This window comes from Pleurodeles waltl, chromosome 9, assembly GCF_031143425.1.
Source record: "Pleurodeles waltl isolate 20211129_DDA chromosome 9, aPleWal1.hap1.20221129, whole genome shotgun sequence".
Classification (NCBI taxonomy): domain Eukaryota; kingdom Metazoa; phylum Chordata; class Amphibia; order Caudata; family Salamandridae; genus Pleurodeles; species Pleurodeles waltl.
The window spans coordinates 521,608,629-521,629,613 of NC_090448.1; positions in this window are offsets into that span (position 1 = coordinate 521,608,629).

The following is a 20,985-nucleotide window of genomic DNA, read 5'->3' on the forward strand; positions in this document are numbered from 1 at the left end:
GTTTTGGAATAGTCCATCATTTTGGTTAGTTGTGGTCAAAGAGAGGTTTCCTGACCTCTTCTGGTTCACCAGTGAAGAATGGTGAGAGGATTAAAGAATTGTTACATGCTATTCAAATACCTGAAAAGATTGCCGTGGTGAAATGCAGTGCACATCTGAAGTGGCAGGACTATGGGGTCATTCTGACCCTGGCGGTCATGGACCGCCAGGGCCAACGACCGCGGAAGCACCGCCAACAGGTTGGCGGTGCTTCCTGGCCAATTCTGACCGCAGCGGTAAAGCCGCGGTCAGAAAAGGGAAACCGGCGGTTTCCCGCCGGTTTTCCCCTGGCCATAGGAATCCTCCATGGCGGCGCTGCAAGCAGCACCGCCATGGGGATTCCGACCCCCTTCCTGCCATCCTGTTCCTGGCGGTTCTTACCGCCAGGAACAGGATGGCAGGAACGGGTGTCGTGGGGCCCCTGGGGGCCACCGCACTGCCCATGCCAGTGGCATGGGCAGTCAGGGGCCCCCTCACAGGGCCCCATAATGATTTTCAGTGTCTGCTTAGCAGACACTGAAAATCGCGACGGGTGCCACTGCACCCGTCGCACCCCAGCAACTCCGCCGGCTCCATTCGGAGCCGGCTTCATCGTTGCTGGGTCTTTCCCGCTGGGCGGACGGGCGGCCTTTTGGCGGTCGCCCGCCCGCCCAGTGGGAAAGTCAGAATGACCGCCGCGGTCCTTTGACCGCGGTGCGGTCTTCTGGCGGGGGAACTTTGGCGGGCGGCCTCCGCCGCCTGCCGAAGTTGGAATGACCCCCTATGTGTCATTGGGAAATGGATATGCGGATCAAGTCACAAGATTTTGCGCATTGAACTGTATATCATTCAAAGACAAGTGGGAACTGTTACCTGAAGAAGATGAAACTTGTACAAGCTATGCATTTAAAATAATTCATACCATGGAAGAACTGAAAACGTTGCAGAATAATGTTGACAGGGAAGAAAAACGTTCATGGAACAAAATGAAATGTGTATAAAGACGATTAATTTTGGGCTTCTGAGGAGGTTAATTTGTTTTGCCAAATAGCCTGCTGTCTCAAATGGTGAGGTACTATCATGGTCAAGCACATAGTGGAAGGAATGCAATGGTTCGTTTGTTCAAACATGATCGGTTCAGCCCAATGTTTAGACAAGTTGCTGAAGCAGTTTGCCATTGGTGTTATTTGCCAACAATTAAACTCAGGAAAAGGGAAAGTGTTTATGTTGAGCCACATTGGAAGAGCAGGAGGTCCACTCAGCAGAATGCAAATGGATTTTATTGAGATACCTGTGTGTGGAGATCTGAGATATGTGCTGGTGATTGTCTGCATCTTTAGTCATTGGATTGAAGCTTACCCTACCTGAAGAAATGATAGTCTCACAGTAACAAAACTACTTCTTAGGGAACTGATACTGTGTTTTGGATTTCCGATCTCTTTAGAACCAGATAGTGGGAGTCACTTCAGCAATGAAGTAATTAAATTACCGTGTGCAGCATTGAACATTGACCATAAGTCGCATTGTAGTTAACTCCCTGAAGCATCAGGACTAGTGGAACAGATGAATGGAACATTGAAGTCAAGAGTTGCAAAGATGTGTGCGTCCACAAATTTGAAATGGCCTGACACATAGCCTTTAGTGTTTATGTCAATGAGAAACACACATGACAGGAAGACAGGATTGTCGCTGCATGAGATCCTCATGGGCAGGGTAATAAGGTTACCAGCGGTGCCAGCAAATGCACTTGTCAACATTACAGATGATGTGGTGTTGGATTACTGCAAAGGTCTGGCTGATGTGGTCAGCTCTTTTTCTCAGCAGGTGGAGGCCACCCCACTGCCATCAATCCTTGACCCAGGACACAACCTGAGTTCTGGGGACTGGGTTGTCATCCGAAAACACGTGAGAAAGATGAGTTTGGAACCTCGTTGTAAGGGACCATACCAGATAGTTTTGACAACTACTACAGCTGTGAAGTGTACAGGAATTCCAAACTGGATTCATGCAAGTCACACAAAGAAAGTGGCACGTCCATTGGATCATGAGGACGTGTTGTTGAGAGTACCAACAACAGTGAGACAAGTCTCAGGGCCGGACAGAGTACAAAGGGGAACTGAGACCAGATCTAAGCTCATTGAGGATGGTTAAGTCACTCCTGTGAGAGACAAGGGAGAAGACCTCCAGGAGGGCGCCACAGAACCTATCCCAATTGAAGTAGCAGGAGAGCCTAGTCAGAGAAGGGCTTTCCCAAAAGCAGAGGATCTTGAGAGACAAACAGAGCAATTGCCAGATCCAGAAGGGGAAGGAGTTGAGGTGGATCAAAGTCAATTTGATTTGACTCCTCCTGAACCAGATACAGGTCCGTCAAGAGAAAACACCACAGAACAAGCAGGAGGTTCAAGTTTGACTCTGAAGAGAAAACTGACAAAGGGTCCACTGAAAGGAGATAAGTGGCCAGAGTTTCAGGAGGAGAAAGGGAAAGAAGTGGTTGTTGAACCAACAATCGAGGAAGAAGTAGATACCACAAGAAGAGAAGATCTAAGTGAAGGAGAGCTGAATGGTGATAAAAACTGAAAAGAAAGACAATAGCAAGTCGAAGATATGCAGATCCTGAATGGGTGTATGCAACTACGAATGAATGTTAGCAAGAGTTTATGTCTTTTCGTTTTGATAGAGAAGTTCCGGGTCAGTATTTTGGCACGTGAAGGAAGCTAATGAACTGAAATGTTGAAACAATTTGAAAGAAATCTTTGAGAAAGAAACTATTGAAAATAACCGGAAGAGACATTGATAACCTGATTTGACTTTGAAAACCTGATTTTGACAAAGCTGCTGACAGATTTTGACAAAGGATCCTGGAAGTGAAACTGAACTACTGAAAGAAGAATTGTCTATTTTTTATTTTATTTTGCTGCAAATTTCTAAATTTCTTCTGCTTTCTAATTCTTTACAGATCATGAGTTAGTCAACACACTAGAGATGCTAGGCACTGTAAATGTATGAGTATTGGGTTGGCAATTATGTGTGGGATATTGTTTGTGGTGTTGATTGTGGGTATGTCTGTTCTTGATAAGAGAGAAGCCAACAATTCTTCTGCTTTTGAGAAAGCTACTGCACTAGCGGCATTAGAGAAGTTTATGTTAGATGAGAAATATTTGCATGGGGATACTAATGCGCAAGGAGAACTTTCTTCTAATGTTTTTTATCGCTTGTTGAGTGAGTATATTGAGACAATGGATGTGAAGAATTACTTTGTGTGTACGCAGTTTCCTTGATCAGTCGAGGAAGGAGTCACCTATCATAGTCTGCCTTCAACCTACGGGATAAGTTGTAGTCTGTTACTAACAAGATTTTATAGCCAGGAGCACATTCAATACTTTTATTCTAACTATGATGTAGTGTTTTTGTATGTTCCTATAATTAGGTATTGGAGTAGAGTAGCTAAGGATAATGACATAGTAATAGTTAGAGGGTTCTTTGAACCTACATTGACATTTGGCACAGCTTATGCGCATACAAATAATTTGACATCCTTGCTTACACCCTTGGAGAAAAGTTTGTTAGATCACACAGATGATAGGAGAAAAGCATTAAAAGAAAAATTTGAAAAAGGCTTGGAGAAAACGACTTACAAGAATGATTATGCTTATTGTGCAATTAAAACACGAGGGAAATTAGCTTTAGATGCACAACACATTAGGGAAACTTTGTGTATATAGGCCTAAATAGCACACTGACACTTTATTTGTGGGATTGAGTGAATGTAGGCATGTGTTTTTGTTTCAGAGTAAATGGACGTTTATGTTGAATGGACAGGACCCTGCAATTCCAGGGATTTACTACATCTGTGGTCTTAATGCTTATTACCGTCTTCCAAGAGGATGGTATGGGACATGTTATTTGGGGATAGTTTTCCCAAAGATTTATCAAATGGAGGATCTGAAAAGGTTTCCAAAAGTGACTGAATTACATCATAAGAGACAGAGGAGGGAGATATATTTGCAACAGTGATTCCTTCAGTGGGAGTAATTCTGAATTCGATAAAGATTTGAAAGTTGTCTACTATTGTGGAAAACATGCTGACAAATTTTTCAGGAGCCATACTCCTGAGAGATACTGAATTATCTGCTGATAGAGCTCTGACTCTTCAAAATCGTCTTGCTATAGACATTCTTTTAGTGAAGGATGGTGGAGTCTGTAGAATGATTAATACTAGGCATTGTTGTTCGTATGTACCTGATAATAGTAAAGAGATAAGAGATTTAGGGCCATATGTCTTTACTAATCTGACTAATGCAAGTGCTTATTTGAAAGATTAAAAGAACAAGTTGTTTGGGAAAACGTTGGCAAGGGGGTTGCTTCAGTGGGAAATTGGCTCAGCAACATTTGGAATGGGGTACTATTAAAAATGCTACCGGGGATATTAATTTTTGTTGTTTGGCAATTGGGAATATGGGGATTGTGCAAATTATGGAAACAAATTCAAATGAAAAGATCAAATAATAATCAGAGGAGGGAAGAAAAGAAAAGGGAAAACTTTCACAGGGAAAATTCAAGGGTAAAACGAAATTATGAAGAAATTGAACTGTAAGATTTTTATTTGATGGGAGAAATTTGTGGGTAATAGTGTGATGACATATTTAGTCATCAGAGGAGGATTACTAGAGCAGGTGTCTTAATAAAAATGATCAATGAGTGTGTATTTCGAATAATGAGCTTATGTAGAAAACAAAACAACATAGAAAAATAATGCACACATTTGAAAATGTGATTATGAAGAATGGCCACAATGTTAACGAAATGTACTAATCAATGATTTAATACTTTGAAATGTTGAATATATGTTAGACTAATGCAGTAATATGTCATATTGAGGGTTATGCAATAAGCTTTAGCTTCATTAATTGTAGGCCTTAACCTAGCGAGTGTCTTGACCTACTTGCCAGACTTCATGTAAAAGCTGTATTTCTTAGCGTTTAATAAAAATGCTGCCTTAGTGAGTGAGTTTAACTATGAATCTCTATTGTATTGTTCAAATGTGCTCATAACGGAAGCTTTTCGTGTGACCCGACTTCTAGGAGATGATGTTCTTGCTAATGCAACATTTTATGTGTAATATGTGTGAGACTGACTTTCCCAGGTCAAGAACAATGAAGCTACTGACTAGAAGAGAAGCTGCAACAATATTGTTACCTGACAAGCCGGATGATGAGGACATTGCAAGACAAACCAATCAACAATATGAGAATGGAGAAATATTAGAATTCATAGATTTGAGATTTTAGTTTTATTGGACAGAGTATGAACATATGAATAACTAACCAATAGGGATTTAGGGGATAGTTTTAACAGTTTTGACTTGACAACACTGCACGGAGGGAAGTGGGCCTTTCATTCGCTCATTCTGAGAGAAGATAGTCATTCTGCCCATATTTTTCCTGACCAAAAGGTTATTACTTTCTTATGTGTCTTGACTAGAGATGTGCTTAACATTAATGTTCAAAGACTTTGCCTTTTTAAATTCTGATGCTGAAGCCTGATGCTTTGCTGATCGACTGATGTTCTGAGGACGAAGACTGATCTTGCTTTGATGATCCACCCTGAGGATAGGTATATCCAGATTGTGATTATTATGCATATTAGCTTTATCTGTCCAGGTCCCAACTGCACTGTTTTGATAGAACCATAGTTAGATGTTTTTCCCACATTTGTGTTACTAACTTGTTTTGCATGAAGCCCAACATGCTGATGCTAATTTGATGTTACTGAAGGATGATGATATTAGTTAAGGATTCTCAATAACGACTTACGATAACAGGGACAAATGCTTGACAAATTTCTCGCCTGATTTACATGTATGTTATGACGTTGACACAGTTGACTTTGCTATTGATTTGCACCATAACCTTAGAATGTTTTGTAGTTCAAGATTTGATTAGGTTCTGTTTTTTCCGCTGCTTTGGACAACCAGTGTTGTTTCTGTATGTGTATCATTTGATTTTGAGATTAATCTACATGACCTTAGCATTGTTTATATAGGGAAAAAAATATTCTAAACTTTACTAAAGGAGTGGTTATTCATGACTGAAAGGTCATGGTGCGTGATAATTACTGACTCTAATGATTATTGATTTTATTGTTTACTAATGATCATTGATTATTGTGTATTGATTATGTACTGGATCTATGGTAAAAACATCTTAATTGCGAGCAAAAGGTTCATCAACCTATTAGCGCCCCGTTGTAAGTTTACTTATTAAGGTCAGACACGCTAACACTAGTTGCTGGCACTAATAGATCTAGTCCCTTGTAAACCTTCTTCAGTATTCTTGTTGAAGGGCTTCCCGCTGGTTTCAGTTTCACGTTCAATTAATTCAGAGGGGTGTTGATGGGTGGTTTTCTGCCCCTCGGAGGCCTTCGTCACCACCAGTGTTAAGATGAATATGCTGGACAGATATACGTTCAAGACCTTTATTCCACTAACAGCAGAAACAGCTTAGGCACAGCTTTCCTTTTTCTTCTCCCATCAGCTGCCAACTACCTCCCTTAACATTCCACCAGTTACAATGGCACTCCTGGAGCATCACTGAGTGGAACACCAGGTCAGTGATATTTCAAGGACAAATCACAACAAACTGGGATGCATGTACCATATACATTGAACCAAAGAATATGTAAAGTAAAGTAAAGGTTATTAAAAACGTTCAGGAGGCCCATATGAGAGGTAGGAGAGTTTCATAATAACTGTTTCTGTACCAAAGATTGGCTATTGAATTAAGAAAGTCAGTATTACCAACAGGTAACAGACTAGACTGTGTAAGGAAGATTCTTGACAGGCAGGTAAGTTACTCAGTATTTACTGAGCGCAAGCGATACCGTCCTCACTCACCGCTTGGACCCTTCTAACAGACACTTCCCGCTCCCTTCCATCACTAAATTCCAGAACCTGAGGTATCCCGTTACCTAGATGCAGGTAACCAGGATACCATAGATTGCTCATTTAATAGCAACCTGCAATTTACTTCACACAAAGAAAAAATGTGTTACAACTGTACTAGACTGTTGGTATACCTCATTGTCAGGCTTTAATGAATAAAACAAAAACCCTACTTAATATTTAAGTAGTTGTATTAGAAATACGTTCTTGCAAAATATGGACACAAAATCTCAGGCTTTTTAACATGAACTATTACTATGGATATATTAAGGTAGACAAGCTTCTTTTTAGAAAGCACGGGGGCCACCAATGTTTGTTCAGCATGTGCCAAATTCTTTGCGCTATTTAAAGTCATATCTGATATGGTATCCTATAAGGATGCTATTGGTACTCCGGTGTTCGAAAATCTAGCATCTTTCATACCAATACAGTGAAATGGTTTTCCTTGCATAAATTCTCATATAGAAAATGCACAAATCTCATGACGATTCAGGACTTTGATGAAAGGTGGAGTTATCTGCTCAGGCACCCAGGAGTAACTTTATTCAAATAAAGAAACTATATTAACATTTACACAATTTCAACCATAACCTTCTACATACACTGTGGTTCTCATTTTACTTTTAAACGTTTTCTCTTTAGGAGCCATATTTGGAAAAATGGATCGGGAGGATGAATTTGCGTTTTCCTTTCCATCTGAGTCTTCGCACGCTTTTGGTGATGGTAAAGACGACTTTAGTTTCCCCTTTTCGTTTGGTCAGGACCAGAAATCACCTCATGTTTCGTCCCCCAAAGGATTTCAGTCGTCCTCAGAACGGCCAATGCAGTTCACATTTTTCTAAATTAATGTTTTTGATTATTGCTCTTGTGTTTAGTTTTAATAAAGGATACACACAGTTGTGTTTAGTTGACTCGGATTCACTTTGCCAAAATAACAATAGAGCTTTAGCAAATGTACTGTAGTGTTAATCTCGAATGTATGTTATTTGCCGTTGTATTCGCTGGGATAGTTACTTGACTGATACCCACATTGTTTCTTAAGGTTGATTATAGAGTATATTACAAACTTTCCTAAACGTTCCAAGATAATCATCTGGCAATCGAGCAGTTACACACCAATTTGGTAATAAATTAAGATTTCTTTTGCCAAATAGGCTTATTTTGCTTTCTGCGCGTTTACATAGTTTCTGCTGTGGCATTTTCCACTGAAATAGTTTTAATTGGAAATTTAATGTTAGATTGTCCTGGTGATAAACGTGTTAAATCTTAGTTTTATACTTTATATTCTTTTTTAAATTATGTTTTTCTTTACAAATATACTGTACCTTGCAATGAATCCTGCAAATGAAACGGCAAGTAGAGAAGTAAATGCAGTTCTTTGCCTTAAGTTGTATCTGTAATAATACTACAAACGGTAAAACAGTATTGAAAGAACACATTAAGATACATGCTGTTTTCATTTTAGGTTTCGTTGACTTGCCATACTTTAAAAATAGAAATTGCACGCGAACAGCATGCACAGTCGTTAAAACTGTATTGCTGATAACCATTGTATATATAACCTGGCGCAACGTTATTTAAAAGTGCATTGAACTTGGAGTCAAAGAGTAGCAGCTTTTCAAATATCCCAATTTTGTCACTTGTTTAAATAATATGTTAACCGAAGACCTTTACCTACTGCTTATTAAATGACTTTGCATTTCACTAACGTTATTGCTTCTGTTTGTTATGTAGTTTGATAATTACTGTTTAAAGTATATCTTTTAGAAAATTAGATTTTTCGGTACAAAAGTTCGAAACTACAGGAGTGACTGTAAACATAGCCTTCTAGTATGTATGTATCCAGCCTGGTAGTTTAATATTATTTTGATGGGATTTTGACAGCCCAGGCCCTTATTATATATCTGTGAGTGAGTGCTGTGTGATTTTTTTTTTGTAGTTGCATTTGCATGGAACTTCATACCCCTCATGTGGCGCTGAGGTGCACTAGCAGATTGGTAGCATGCTACACCCTTGAGTAATGATTGGATGGAAGCATTTTGAATTGCAGTGTGGTCTGTGTGGGAAGCATTTTGGTGTAGTGCTTGAGTGACAAGAGAGGTTGCTCCTATCCTGTCTTAGGTTGGGTCGATTATTAGAGTACTGGTTGAAAGACATATGCAAGATAGACCATAAGTATTTTACTTTATTCAGTTGAAACTTATTTGGAGGTCTCTGTATATAATCCTCACAAGGCGACAGTAGAGTGACCCATAGGATGTGAGGGATACAGCAGAAAGGAAAATGCTGTGTATACTCCCTGGATAGGAAAGCGAGGGACATACAAGAATGGACTATCAAGAGTCATTCATGATACATGATTTTGAGAGTCCGTCTAGGGATGACGAAGAGTTCACATGCCGTCACAGGAAAAGTTATTTAGGGCTCGCTCCAGAGTAAAAGAAGTGTGTTTTACAGGTGTTTGCTCCTTACAGTTAGAGTAGGAGCTCTCAAAGACTGGGAGTATATCAAACTGTGGGCAAGGATTTGACATATCCCTGTAGGATCAGCACATCGACTTAAAGAATGTACACAATGTGTAAAGGACCTACTGGGCCCACCCTGTGAACAGAGGAACACCCAATGCAGCCCACTTAAATGCCTTCTTTAAAGTCTCTATTTAGGAATGACAGATTCCAGCCCTCTTCATGCATTCAATATATGTCGCCTTCATATATTAATATATAATTGGTTCAGCAGCGTGGAAAGTGGCTACATGTATTCGGAGGTCAGTCGAATGCCACGTACTGGATGCTGCCAAGATATTATGCTCTGCAGGTCCACCCAAGAGTTGCAAAGAAGGAACACCAGTCCTGGTTATAGGAAGCCTCGGTAAATGCTTTAGGTTGACAACCCAACAGAAAGATAAATGTACAAGTGTAGATTGTATTGGTTAAATAAGCTATAAAACATAAAAATAAAATTTAAGAACATTTGTCAGCTCTTAAAAACCCAGAAAAGGCGAAAGTAAAAATCGCGTATTAATCATGACGCTGTATTTATTCATATTTGAAATATCAACAGGCAATCAAATTAGATAATGAGTCGCCGATTTTTAGAGCAGCGATTGGAAAGCGACTAAGAGTGTAATGGATTAAAATTTTCTTCGATGTCTGCAAACACATAAATGCTAGCCTACAGCATGTAAAGGCAGCAGCTTGCAATATTAATACTAAATATTTCTGTCTGTTGCTTCACAACCATTAGAACCCAAATTGGTATGAGCAAGTAAAGTTCAAACCTTAGGAAAAGATGACTTGCACAAAATGTGCCGTAGACAAAATGGTGCCAGTTAAACAATGATCAAAACTGTAGGTAGCATACAATAACTATGAGTCAGTACCAGGCATTGTTTTAATTGCTAGATGTGAAATAATTGAGGATTTCATAATTTCGAAGTGTTCCCTTTTTGAGTTTATCAATTGGGCAGAAGTCTTTTTAGCCCAAGTAACGTCATGTGGCGTACCTATCATGTAGGTAAGCCACTGTATTTTTGAGTGAGCATCCGTTTGAAGTCATGCAGTTCAAAATAGTCTTTCATAGTTCAAAATAGTCTTTCATTAAGCTCGGCAGCTGGATTGTCCACACTGATATTCACAGTAGCAGAGGAAACATGATTACATCCATCCAAATATGTCAGACCAAGCTCCTCATGACATATGGTTCACAAGTTAATCTGGACCTCAAAAAATAAATGTAACCTATACCACATTTGTCTTATTTTAAGTCATCTGTTGTTAATTTGAAATTGTTTAAAAGGATACAATCACTGGAGTCCATCTTTTATAAGAATGTCATTACCTGCTTATCACAGAACATGTTTGTCACAAAATATATACTTTTGTTTGTTTACATAGTTGAAAATCCTCCTATTCAACTCCAACTGGAGTCCACAACCATGTTGCCACTTTATTCCCTACAATTGCTGTATACTATGAAAAGCATTCCCCAAGGTTACTAAAAACCCTAACCTCTGCATTGAACTTCGCCTTCGTGCTTGGAAAATGCTGCATGATGAATAATGGCTCTTGCTGGTCCACTAAAAGTAAGAATTCACCTCTCATGTTGTTTGACTTTAAGAAAGTTTGCTATATGAACTATATTGCGGGAGACCAGCGGACCCCTATTGACTCAGGTCAGTTCCTGCATTGCATCCATTTGGAAGTCACTTTCTTTTGGATGCCTCACATGCGGAGAGTCTGACTGGACTTCTACCCCTTGACAGTATCTAACCTTGTGGGGTCAGAAACCCTAATTTCCTTCAAAGAGCATGCAGGCAGGCATATAGGCACAATGCAAACCCTCAGCTTTTTCAGCAGGTAGTGCAGACTTCATGTGATGTTCATTACCTCAGGGAGACTTCCTATCTGCATACACCAGGCATGGTCTCACAGCAGCTCTTCTGATAGTCTGCGGAGAGCTCAACTTCCTTGGCCATAAGGAACTTGGAACTGCAATAATGTAGGATGGTTTGGACACTACTTTTATACTCATTTTCCAGAAGGGAGTATGGATCCAGTCTAAGGTCCTGGAGCGGGTTTTGAGTGATTTCCTTTCAAATGTCATTTTCGGGCTGTAATGCAGGCATGCTCTTTGTTGAAGGTGACAGCTCTCACAGGAGGAAGAGATGAGTGTATCCACAACATGGGCACAGTGAATAGACATGTCCTTGCACCTGGCAGTCATCCGTCATCCTGAAGTAGCACTCACTGGCAGACAAAAGGGCATGCCCTAACTAGCAACTACTCATCTTTTACAACATTAATTGCTGACTCCCTCTCGACTGCCATCTCCTAATTGGCAGTGATCAGGAAGGTCTAATCAGTAGGATCTTGCAAAAAGGGCTTAACAAAAATTCTAATGACAGCCCTATCTTCATTTCATTCTCCCTCAATCAGCGTCCAAACTTCCAGCCACAGCAATGCTGGCAATACAGTTATACTCTCTGGGGAAGCTGTCTCTAACCTTTATCTTGTGTCAAACTAAATCAATGTGCCATCCCAAAAGGATCTTACTGGGACCAGCAAACGCACTGTTATCACACACACTCTTACTGCCGTGTACAAAAAACATGTCAGCACACATGTGACACACACACATGAAGTCAGCACAAGGGCCTGATTGCCACAAAAAACTGGAACTATTGCCCGAGTGGACCAGTAGGCCTCATTACTCTCTGACACAGAAGAATGTCTGTTCAGGCCTATTAATTCAAAATATTCAGTAGGCTGCCCCCTTTGCTTTATGTTAACAACCCAAGACATGGACAGCAGTCCCATATTGATAAAATAGTGCACTCTAGCTGCACCCTTTAAGTTCACAGAGTCAGTTTAAATTGGGTTATCCTAGGTGCACCCCACTAGGTGACAGCACCAGTCTTCAACCGTGATATTACAATGGACAGGTCTGGGTTGCAAAGTGCATGCAAGACTATTGTGTTAGCTGGGCTGGTAAAAAGTCAGGATACCAGTTTCCCATACATTTGGGTCACTCAGGTTAGGGGTGCACACCTATTTACCATGCAGAAGAATTTGTCATCCCAACAATGCATCAAATGGCACACAAGCGCCAATCAGTAGGATGGAACCAGACCATGGCCCTCATTATGACATTGGCGGTAAGTACCACTTACCTCCATGCTGACTGCCGGCAACATACCGCCACCGCAGCGGATTACCGTTACCCATATTATGACACACACATAGCAATCTGTCACTATACAGTGACACACACAAGTCCGCCAGCCCAAAGGTCAGTGATAAACTGGCAGTAGCAAAACCCACACCATTAGGCTAACAGAACTACGCCCACAACATTATGACCCACAAATCACCACAGCGGACATTCAATAGCAGTAAACCATTGGTGCTACATACCGCCGCACTCATAATACACACACACTAACAAAACACTACATTGGACAATTTGAATAACACACACCTGACACCCATACACACACCACACCCACACACCCACACCACTATAAAACACACACATTACCCACAAATCTTTACGATTAAAAACAATTGCCACAAGAGAGATAGCAATACCATAGACAAGACCACAGACAACACCACAGCCACACACCACCATCACTTATACACCATCCATGCACCTTACAGCACACACCCCAACACATCACCACACACACCCACTACTACACCCATGGCACCACAACGGCACCCCAGGTCCTCAGAGGAGGAGCTAAGGGTCATTGTGGAGGAAATCATCTGGGTAGAGCCACAGCTATTCGGATCACAGGTGCAGCAGACATCCATTCCAAGGAAGATGGAGCTATGGCGGAGAATCGTGGACAGGGTCAACGCTGTGGGACAGCACCCCAGAAAAAGGGATGATATTAGGAAGAGGTGGAACGACCTACGGGGGAAGGTGCGTTCCACAGCAGCAAGACACCAACTCACTGTATAGAGGATTGGCGGTGGACTCCCACCTCCTCCCCCACAACTAACAACATGGAAGGAGCAAGTCCTGGAAATCATGCATCCTGAGGGCCTGGCAGGAGTAGGAAGAGGACTGGACTCTGGTAAGTCAAATCTCTATTACTATCACCCCCCCACCTGCATGCCATCACATACCCCCACCGTCACTCCCATCACTCGACCACCTCACACACACCCCACCATCACAACCCACCCCTCTTAATACCAAGCCCTGCATGTAACACCAATGCACGGACCCCCATCACAGACCTGCATGGACAGCCATCAATAAAGCATGCGCACTAGAGAGAATCACCTAGCCCACCAAATAACTACTCACACAAGGCCATGCTGGCAGGGCAATAACAATCATAGAGGGCAACACACCCATGCACAAGATGTCACACGCTGAAACAATAACACTGCATTTACATCCCCACAGGTCCCCAACCCAACGTTACAGGAGAGGAGGTGCCAGCAACATCCAGTATCCCTCCCAGAAGAGGCCCACAGTGACGACAGCAGCTCTGGACTCCTGGATCTGGATGACCAACCTGGACCATCAGGGACCTCCGGTCAGTCGGTTACCCAGGCACAGTCCCATACCACCACAGAGCCTCTCCCCTCAGGAAACACCAGCACAGTACCCCCTCCAGAACTAGTGGAAGAAGCCATCCACTCACCCTATCCTTCTCAGGATGGAGCACACTGGGCACAATGCCCCCTCCAGAACCAGTAGAGAAGCCATCCACTCACCCCATCCTTCCGAGGATGAAGCACACTGGGCACAATGCCTCCTCCAGAACCAGTGGGGAAGCCATCCACTAAAGAGACTATGGCCTTGCACTCCCCAGGACCAAGCAGTGGGCAAACCACCCACTTGAGAGACTGTGGCCTTGCATTCCCCAGGACTAAGCAGTGGGCAAACCACCCACTTGAGAGACTGTGGCCTTGCACTCCCCAGGACAGCACAGAGGGCATGTTGCCCCCTCCAGGACCAGTGGCATTGTATCATCTTCAGTCTGAGGTGCCCCCCTGACCCCCATCCCCCTGAGGTTCCTGTCTATTTTCGACCTCATGCCCCTGCAGTGTTCTCTCCGTGTTGTTGCAGGAGTGATGTTGGGCCTTGGCCTATTTGTTGTGGCCCTTTGACCCACGGACATTGAGGACTGGGCAGTGTCCCTCCATTTGTGAATATGTATATACGTTTGTATTTTGATGCACTTATTCATGTTATTTTATCGTATTACACTCACTTTCTTCAAATCTCTTTGTCCTTGCATTATTCCTGAGGAGTACGGGGGGAATATGTAATGTTACTGCATCTGGTTGTGTGTGGTGTTGGGGGTGTTGCGTGTGTGTGTCACTCTCTTTTTCCTCCCCCCTCCCTTGTGTGCTAGGTGGCAGTACTCACTATGGTCGTCTTCGCCGGCGTTGCTGTTCACAATGCAGCAGAAGGTAGACGAGCATCGGAAATATGTGCAGCTCGGGCTCCATGGTGTTGTGGATGTTCCCTGAGTCTCCACAGGTGAGTCCTTTGACTTCTGCGCTCTGTTTCCACCATGCTTTTGATGTCATTGGTACCACCCCGGAAAAGGTGGCGGATAGGCCGGTCGTAATAGTTTGGGCGGTACATCGTCTTCCGCCTGGCTGTTGGCAGTTACTGCCATGGTACTTGTTGAGTCCGCCGTGGCGGTCGGTGTGTTAAAGTGGCTTTCTGTCTGAGCAGTTTCTGCCGTGATCATAATTCCATTTTGGTTACCGCCGGCCTGTTGGTGGTATTACTGCTACTTTATCACCGACCGCAAGGGTTGTAATGAGGGCCTATATCTGTTAAATATTGGCACTAACAAGTCTGATGTTCTTTCGTGTGATCACCGTTGGCAGGGGACACTTTGGAAGTGTAACATGCTGAGGAGTTCACTGAAGTTGTGGAGGTGGCAAAAATTTCAGCAGAAAACAAGCTGCCACTTCCAGTAGAAATGCATGCTAGAAAATGTGGAGATATGACTTCTTGTAAAAATGAATGATGGGAAATGAGATCAGCTTTTCCAGGTTTTTATTGAAATATGTTTTTGATGAGAAACTAGTGATATCACTTACTGTAGAGATGGAATCAGGAAAATTAGGTATGCATGTTTGGCTTCTGTTTTTAAAGATGTTTTTAGGCTGGAGACCACTGTTGCCACGTCCTTCGATGGATGCTGTGATATTCTGTCATATCACTTCTGTTTGAGAAAGATGCTGGAAAATGAAGCCCTCTCACTTCCTGTGGTGTTGGATGCTGGGACATACAGTGATTTAAACTAAAAAAGAGAAACACCTTAGAGAATATTTCAGAAAATTCAGTAACTAGCACTGGGTGTTAAACAGTTCAAAGGAGGCTCATATCCTTAATTAATTTGCATGTAATAGGGCAATGTCCATTAGATCCAGGAAGAGTGTATGACCAGAACCCTTTCTTCAGTGAAAGCAGAGCAAGTATCTACAAGGTACAACTTCATCATGCACATAGTCCAACAACCCACATTACCTACCCCCACTATCATATCCAGACCAACACTGCACAAATACTTACAATTACCTCCTAGGTACATAGTGACCCAACTTCATACACATCACTTTAACCACCACACTCCCACAAACCACCAAACACAGTTCCGCTCCTGCTTATTACCATGCAATCCGCAGTACTCCACATTTCAGACATTGTAGGTCTCATTAACTTGCTTGATGCACAACATGGTTGTACATCATAGATGCCTTGTTCCTATAAACAAAAGCATCCAATCGGTGGCCTGTGCATATCAGATGGGAGGAGTCCTTGTTGTCCTCCCTATGTTCTGATAGTCTTTTACTCTTTCCAGGCAAGGAACATTCCAATGCATAGAGATTCTCCCATGCCACTTCCTAGTATTTTCAACTCATTCCCCCACCTTCCACCTTATCTACCTAGAGGGAAGAACTTCAGAGAAGTATTTCTGAGACCAGCTCGCCATCCCCCTCATGCAAACAATCCACACCATCCTCCGCAGCAACTTCAGCCATTCAAGAAAACTTAAACATGAAAAAAACAAGTGACGCATGTCTCAACTTAATTAACACACTCAATATGGCACAATTTGTCCTCCAACCAACACCCTCCAAAAGCCAACTCCTCAACCTTGTGCTCTCAACATCACAAAATCACCTATTGCAAAACTCTATACCCCTGCACTGGATTGACAACCTCACCACTCCCATCAACCTGCTCAGCATCCAACCAACCAAGTAAGAGAAGAACACACTATCAGATCCTTCAAAGACTTGTCCATTAACAACCCAAAATGAAAATTCCTCTCTCACCAAGCCACCTCCACTTCCAAAATCAAAACCCTCCTAAAGGACTTCATAAAATTTCTGGGAAACTAGTGAAAACTCATGCTCCCAACTACAACACACAGTGTAAACCTTTCAACACGATGGTTCTCCAAAGTCCTCTCTGACAGCTATTGCTCCATCAGCAGACAGGAAAAATGTGAAAGGAAAGAAGACCTTCCAATGACCTTATGCTACTAAACGTTCCAAAATGTAATTTGCAGACAGCTCATCACATCAGCTAAAACTAAGTTTAACACCAACCGAAAGGGGAGGGGCCTAATCAATAATACACAAAAAGTACGAATATACCACATAAGTGGAAGTACAACAGTTTTAACAACCAAACCTGACTGTATTTAGTACACATCCACGGCATACAGTTTTTTAAAAGTCCCCTTTCCATGAGTGTTATTAAGTGTCCTCCAGTCCAATATTAAGTGCACAGTCCCTTTCTTCGGTTTGCTCTGAAACACTCAATTGCTTGCTTTCATATTTCAAACTCCTTTTGGGACTTCATTCAACAAGATCTTCCTCAGGCCATTCAATTATAGACAAGCCAAGAATGAAAAGTCACAATTTTTAATGTCGGGTGTTTCTGTATTGAAAAAAAAATACTTAGGCCCTCATTATGTTCTTGGCGGTCTGGGCCGCCATGCCGGCGGTGGCGGGAAATCCCGCCAACCGGCACGGCGGCCCAGACCGCCAAATAACAAAGCCAGGCAGGGCCGTCTATGCCAGGCTGCCTTGGACAGGCAGTCTGACGGTGGACGGCATCAGTAATGATCCCAATTCCCCCAGCCTTTCCCTGGTGGGTTTCCCCGCCAGGGAAAGGTTGGTGGAAGGGGGTGCTCCAGCTTGGCACGGGCAGTGCAGGGGCCCCTGTGCAGTGCCTCATCGCGCAGGTCACTGCCCGATTTAAGGGCAGTGGTCTGCGCAATGGGTGGAGCTGCACCCGCCGCACAGAGGCATTGATGAAGGCCGCCGGCAATGTCCCGGCCAGGCATTCTGTTATGTTTCCACCCGGGTATCAGGGGGGCTGGCGGTCGATAGAAAGACCGCCAGCCTGAACACGGCGGTGAAAACCGCTGTGTTCATAATGAGGGCCTTAATCTATTTTAGTGACAAGCATCAACAAAGGAGCTAGTCCTTTACCTTGCACTCTTTCTGTGTTAACTTCTTGAAAATACCTTATTCTAAGAAAAAACGAATTACCATTAAGATTGTTTTAAAGCAACTTTTGATGGAAGCTAAAAAAGGAAAACTTAGAGATGACATTATCTCAGTCACATGTATTGTCTGAATTAACCTCCATTCACCACTTCTGGCAAAACTGTACCTCATGTTTCTTGTCGGGTCAGTTGAATTCTTTGTGGGGATAATCTTGGCCTTGGTCGACATGCAGAGACTTTCTTTTCTCCCATACCAGCGTCTTCAGAAATAAAATGCCAGGTCACTTATATCACGGCATATGGAAGCATCTTTCATTCTCCGCGTGATGTCCTCAACGTTAATAACACTTTACCTGCACCTTCATAGCACAGCACACAGAGGCATCTCTCACAGTCCTCATGGTGTCCTCAGAGATAACTGCTTTTTTAGAAAACACAGTCCATGCTCCTTCAATTATTTCAGTGATTACATTATCATCAAACAGTCCTCTGTATTAGGATCTAAGGCATTTGTAGTCTTGGTTTCAAGCACTGCAAGGTAAACTTGATTTGTTCAGTTTCCACTTCCACAAGCATCATAGAATTGTTATTCCCACAATGATGTTTAAGTATTCCTCAGTAAGGAGTGATAGAATTTTAGGTGTATCAAGGACGGCGAATCGTATTAGGAGTGAATTCCATCTTAGAGCCACTAGTAAAGTATCTTGGCATGTTTTTAAAACCATTCATTAAAGAGGTTGCATCATATGCTAAGGACACTACTGATATCCTAAACCATATTGAACAGTGTGAATTTAATAATCAGTCAGAAATACTGGCCACCACGGATTTGGGGAGCCTTTTCAACAACATCATTGGAAACTATAGAGTGGTATTTTGAAACAAGACCACACCCACATGGATGGGATTTGTTTGAAAAAGGTTTTTTAGAAATTCAACCAATTATATTCTATTTTAACAAAGGGGAACTACAATGGGATACTCGTTTCCACTGGAGCTAGCATTACTTTTCATAACTTGGTACAAATAGATGAAGAGAAACAAGTATACAATGACACCCCCTATAAAAATCAGATCTCCTTATGAAAAAGATATAAGGATGATGTCTTCCTCATTTGGAGGGGGAATTGTGAGGACCTGATGGAGTTCCATGAGTAGATCAAACCACGAACACCAGACATTAAATTCTCCATTACTCAACAAACATTAAATCAATGTTCTTGATTTGACGATACAACATAAAGAATGTAGGATTTATACACTTATTTACAAGAAAGACACTGACAGGAATTCTTTTCTTCATTACTCCAGTTTTCACCAACGTAATCTTAGAGACAATTTACCATATATTCAGTTTCTTAGAATCAGGAGGAACTGCTATAAGAGGAAGGATTACATTTTGCATGCAAAGTCACCTCTGGATACATTATTTGGTAGGAATTATTTATGTAAACTATTGTGAAGATCCTTAGAAAGAGTGATACACATCAAGTGAGTGTTTACTGGAGGAAAACATGAAAGTGAAACTTGATTGAATGGTATGTGTGACAACATATAACCAACACTATAATTTTATTAAAAGAATTGTTAGAAGAAACTGTTTTCCCTATGAAGAAATAAGAACATTAGAGACCTGGTGACACATTCAAATACAGAAAACCATAGGAAACCCAATACGCTGTGAAAGATGATGGGATGTCTACCCATTGTGAGTCATCATAAGGGTTATAACTGTTCAGTCTGCCAGTTAACTATAAAGGGTATTGAAGTTGTGTATAATTGACGCAGAATAAAACTCATGGAATTCACAAATTGCAATGTGATATAGTTCATTAAATATTCTTTTGTTTTGATTTATTTTTAAAAAACATCACAAGAAGTAAAGAAGCATATGATCCAATATAAAGCTCATATTTGCAATAGAACCACCACAGCTCCTTTGGTACATCACCATCTTTCAAGCAACTACACAGAGAATTATATTAGGTGGGAACATGTAAAACAGGTTGTTGTAGTGAATAGTGATATGGAATCAGCACTTTTAAGACTTTTAAGAGCTGAGGCACGCCTAGTTTTGAAAATGGGAACAGTTGAAAAGGACCTAAGTGGACTCTTGGGCCCAGATTCTCAAGGGTTTAGTGTTGGGTCAGCATTACCTTTGTAACACTAAACAGATGCTAAATCTTTTTTGGGATTCAAATCGGTATTTGCTTTGGTTTGTATGGAAAAGTAACACAAAACAGAGTGAAACACTGTTTTGCATTACTTTGTGTCAAGGGAGCGTTACATTTGGGACATATGGGCCTGCCTTTGCTACCACCTATGCTTTTTGACGCTAAACCCTGTCCTCAAGCATCAGTAGAAAGTGTTTAGCACCAACAATTAACACCCCTGAAAAGGAGAAATTAAACTGAGAAATCTCATTTCTCTGTGCTTTTCCGACGTTGCATGTGTCCTGCACTGTCCAGCACACATACAAATTAGAAAAAGCTTTTTTACTGGTTTATGCATAGTATTTTCCTTCCTGTAAAAAACCTGGGCTAGACTCACACACACAGACCCTAGCACTATGGCACTAAGATATGTGCGTGGGACACAGCAGCTGAAATCATCGCCGGCACGAGGAAGAGGGGAGGTGAGTGTCATATCCATGTGAATATGATGCTCCCCTGCTCTCTCCTTGTCAGGCAGTGCAGCATTTGTGGCTGCTGTGCTGCATTGACAGTCACCTTTCAGAATCTGGGCCTTAGAGGTCTACAACAAATTAATTACTTCCCCAAAAAATGATTGTTATGATTTATTGTACTTTTTGATAGATAGAACAAAGATAAACATTGTTTTCTATAGATCATATTTTCAATGCCCCCTTGGGGATAGAATATTAATAACTTGTAATTTGTGTAATTTATGGCAAATGTTGATACACTTCAAATTCCATTATTCCGTACAAAGGGGGAACACTTAAACATCAATGTGGAAAAAATGATTCTGTGGTGCTTGATGAGGTGTAAACTGAAAA